Below are 4,931 nucleotides of genomic sequence, written 5' to 3'. Positions count from 1 at the left end.
CCAGGTTTTGTTTTTGTTTTTTTGTTTTTGTATTGTATTTTTCTTTTTTTGTGACTGGCTTGTTTCAGTTGGCACGATGTCCTTCAAGCTTCGTCTGTGTTTCCTCCTCTGGAAGGCTACTATTCCAATGTACGCGTGTAGCAAGTTTTGTTCATCCGTTCACCTGTCAATGGACATGCCCACCTTTCGACTCCTGTGACTCTTGGTTGTCATGAGCTTGGATATGCAAGTGCCTGTTCTGGTCTCTGCTTTCAGCTCTTTTGAGGAAGTATATCCTTCGGGGTGGGACTGCTGGATCACGTGGGGGTTCTGTTGGGGGTCCTTCTCTCTTTTCTCTCCCTCACCAGCTTTATTAAAGTACAATTGACAAACCCAAATATAACACACACACATATATACATATACATATATATATTTAAAGATCTTATTTATTTATTTATTTGAGACAGTCAGGGAAAAGCAGAGGGAGAGGGACAGTCTCCCCACTGAGCATGGAGCCTGACTGGGGGGTCCTCCATCCCATCACCCAAGACCATGACCTGAGCAGAAACGGAGTCAGATAGATCCTTAACCAACACACCAACCAGGCGCCCCCAATTGTAACATTAAAGTGTACAACATGATGATTTGATATATGCGTATTTGCTCTTCTTTGGATTTGACTTTTTTCCTTTTTTTTTTTTTTTTTAAAGTTTCACAGGGAAGTGGTGCCGTGCTGTAAGACTCCCAGCTGATGCTGCGGGCCCAGCTCTCTGACTCAGACTCTGCATCATGCTGCTGAGACAGGCCACCCTCCCTCCTGACCCCTCTCTTCTCTGGGAGCTCCCCTTTCTGGGGGGATGCCCCCGGATGCAGCCTGGGCCCCGCTGTCCAGGCCGAGCTCAGTCCAAATCCAGCGCCGTGGGGGCTGTCCCCTGCGCTCCTGCCCGTCCCTCCATCGGGCCGGATCCTCAAGCTCACTCTAGCTACACGCAGAATTTTCCCACGGAGACAGACTGGGGGACACTCAGCAAAATAGTAACAGTAGTTTCTGGATGGCGACGTGTAATTTTGTGTGTGTGTGGCATATCCATGGTTTTTTAAAAAAAAATCGAGATATAATAGGCATAGTATTACTTTCGGGTACACGATGTCAGGATTCAATATTTATATATAGTGTGAAATGATCACCGCAGGAAGTCCAGCTAAAATCCATCACACACAGGGTCACACTTTCCTGTGATGAGACCTCGAAGATCTCTTAGGAACTTTCAAGTACACAGTGTTGTTAACTATAGTCACCGCGCCGTAGACTGTCTCCATGACTTACGTGTTAGAACTGGAAGTTTGTACCCAGGTTAATATATCTTCACCCCTATCCCTCCCATCTGGCAACCACCAATCTGGTCTATGAGCTGTTTTTCTCTTTTTTTAGATTCCACAAGTGGGATCATATGGTATTTGTCTTATTTATTATTTATTTATTTATTTATTTATGTTTATTTTTTAAAGATTTTATTTACTTACTCATGAGACACACACACACACACACACACAGAGAGAGAGAGAGAGAGAGAGAGAGAGAGAGAGAGAGAGAGGTAGAGACCAGGCAGAGGGAGAAGCAGGCTCCATGCAAGGAGCCCGATGTGGGACTCGATCCCAGGTCCCCAGGATTACGGTCTGAGCTGAAGGCAGTGCTAAACAGCTGAGCCACCCAGGCTGCTCATTTTTTTTTCTTTTTTAAAGATTTTATTTGACAGGGAGAGAGGACACAAGTGCACAAGCAAGGGGAGCTAAGGAGGGAGGAGCTGGCTCCCTGCTGAGCAGGCTCAATCCTGGGACCCTGGGATCATGACCTGAGCGAAAGGCAGTTGCTCAACTGCCTGAGCCACCCAGGCGCCCCGGTGTGTGTCTTTCTTACTTATTTCACACTATTTACGCCCCCAGTTTCTTTATCCACTCATCCACTGATGGATATTGAGGTCGCAACCTTGTCTTGGCTGTTGTGAATAAAGCTGCAATGAACATGTGGGTGCAGATACCTTTTTGAGTTAGTGTTTTTGGTTTCCTTTGGATAAATACCCAGGAGTGGAATCGCTGGATCGTAAGGTAGTCCTATTTTTTAATTTTTTGAGGAACCTCCATACTGTTTTCCGTAGAAGCTGCACCAGTTTACATTCCCACCGTCAATGCACAAGGGCTCCTTTTCCTCCGCGTCCTGGCTGGCGTTTGATGTCCTCCTGATAACAGCCATTCCAAACAGGTGTGAGCTGAAATGTCACTGTGGTTTTGCATTTCCCGGATGAATAGTGGTATTAAGTACGTTTTCATGTACCTGTACCCCATTTGTATGTCTTCTTTGGAAAGATGTCTATTCAGATCTTTTGCCCATTTCTTTTTTTTTTTTTTTCATCATTAGGAGAGTTTTATTTTAAAAGTGTCACCTTAAACTGCAAGGATGTCCGTTAAACATCACAATTAAACATGCCAAAGAAGAAGCGATGTTGTCAAAATGCCCACTTAACCAACCCAAACATCTCAAACCCACCCTTTGCTGACCTTCTGTAACCCCATTTTTTAAAGTTTTTTTTTTCTTTTTTTAAACAAGAGAAAGTAGACAGGTACATGTTGGTAAATGCTACCTGTCCATATTCACATAGAGACACAGTGTAATCTCTGAGCCCAATATACAGAGAAAGGAGGGAAAAAGCTAGAATTCTATGCACTACTACACAGGGGCCTAGCATCCTCCAGCTTCCAGCAGAGCTTAGGGAGCAGAAGGTTTTTCTTTTTTCCCACAGAGCACGGTGGTGTTGATTCCATAAAGTTTTTGTTGAGACAGGAAGGAATAAAAATGAATTTGGAACAGAAAGGGGTAGAGATTCTTTTCCTGCTGTATTCTGCTCAAGGTATTTCCCCCAAAATAAGTTGAGAACCATGGTATAAAGGGAGAGAAAAGAGACTTCAAAAAACAGGGCGAGGCAAAGATTCAGATGCAACGAACCGTCGGGACACCTGCACCCCGATGTTTCTATCAGCAATGGCCACAATAGCCAAACTGTGGAAGGAGCCTCGGTGTCCATCGAAAGATGAATGGATAAAGAAGATGTGGTTTATGTATACAATGGAATATTACTCAGCGATTAGAAACGACAAATACCCACCATTTGCTTCAACGTGGATGGAACTGGAGGGTATTATGCTGAGTGAAATAAGTCAATCGGAGAAGGACAAGCAGTGTATGTTCTCATTCATTTGGGGAATATAAATAATAGTGAAAGGGAATATAAAGGAAGGGAGAAGAAATGTTGGGAAATATCAGGAAGGGAGACATAACATAAAGACTCCTAACTCGGGGAAACGAACTAGGGGTGGTGGAAGGGGGGAGGAGGGCGGGTGTTGGAGGGGAATGGGTGACGGGCACTGAGGTGGACACTTGACGGGATGAGCACTGGGTGTTTTTCTGTATGTTGGTAAATTGAACACCAATAAAAATTAATTAAAAAAAAAAAAAACAGGGCGAATAAGCACAAGAGGAGGGGGAAAAAAAAAAGATGCAACTTGCTCCTAGGGACTGGAGAAAATTAAAAAAGGGAGGTTGGAATCCATCAGTGTTCCATTAGTCATCTTCTCCTTCATCCTTCTCTCCTTCCTCCCCCCCCATCATCTTCTTCACCTACATCCTCATCTCCTTCTTCATCAATATCTTCCAATCCTTCATCATCATCATCATCATCATCATCTTCTTCTTCTTCTCCTTCTCCATCATCCATATCAGGAACCAAGTGCCTACTGTAATGGATTTGGCCAAATATCATCTTTGATGACGTCTCCTAACTCATCTGCACCTGCATCAGAACGGGCAGTAAACCAGGAAAGAAGCTCTCTGGTTCCTCGTGCTGTCTCTTCCTGCTGGCTTTATTCTGCGTTTGACTTGAACGTTTTGTCAAATCCTTTCCAGATTTCCATTTTATTTCAGTGGACTTTGAAGATGGATCACCACTCTCATGATGAAATTCTTTGGAGAGAACTTTATTTTCGAAGTGAGGGTTTTTATCAAAATAAAAATCTATTCTGTAACCTGATTTAATATCTTAAAATTCTGTCACTTGGACTCTTGTCAAATAATGCAGCGCCTCTTCATCCTCCTCCCCAAGCAGTGCAGACACTTGTGGATGGTTGACAAATGTTGTTGCCCAAAAATTGGGGATTTTGGCGATCAATTCTGACCTCTTCTGAAAAAATGGTTGGCGGAGTTTGTTATATTTCTGTTCTACTTTCAAAATCTCCTCACTGGCTTGTTCATTAAGTGTGTCTATTTCACTTTGTACTTCATCAATATGTTCAATTGCTTCTTGCTGTTCTTTTTCTCCCTTCGGCAAGTGCTGAGAGGTCGACGTCTCCTCTGGCTTGGGGGCCAGAGGCAGCCTCAGTTTCTTCGTTTGAGGTGCAAGCAAGGACTGGCGCTTGGGGGCCATGCTGTGAGGAAACTCCATGAAACCAGGAAAGGGGCACGTCAGGAGGAAGCTCTGATTACTGGGTTTTGCCCATTTCTTAATCGGATTTTTTTTTTTTTTTACTACTGAGTTTATGTCTTTATATATTTTAGATGTTAGCCCCTTATTAGATATAATTTGCAAATGTTTTCTCCCATTCTGTCAGTTGCCTTGTCACTTTGTTAATGCTTTCCTCTGCTGAGTTGAAGCTTTTTAGTTTGATGTGGTCCTCCTTGTTTATTTTTGCTTTTGCTGTCAATTCCAAAAAGTCGTCACCAAGACCTAGGTCAAGGAGCTTACTGCTTGTTCTAGTTTTATGATTTCAGGTCTTAAACGCTGGGGTTCCAGGTGTGGTTTTCAAACTCTTTGCCTCTTAGGGAGAAGCTGCAAGTGGATTTTTTTCTGACTGTGGGCTGCAGAGCAGGGGGTGGGGTGCCTCACATCCCCTTTTCTGCC

The 4,931-nt window shown here is 43.6% G+C and overlaps 1 pseudogene; it reads right to left on the bottom strand.

Moving 5' to 3' along the window:
* Positions 1–3,580: 3,580 nt before the first annotated feature.
* LOC112914528 (protein SET-like) lies at positions 3,581–4,457 on the bottom strand (annotated as a pseudogene).
* Positions 4,458–4,931: the final 474 nt, after the last annotated feature.

The sequence above is a fragment of the Vulpes vulpes genome, chromosome 5 (genome assembly GCF_048418805.1).
Source record: "Vulpes vulpes isolate BD-2025 chromosome 5, VulVul3, whole genome shotgun sequence".
NCBI lineage: Eukaryota > Metazoa > Chordata > Mammalia > Carnivora > Canidae > Vulpes > Vulpes vulpes.
This window is presented reverse-complemented; position numbering and strand designations above follow the sequence as displayed.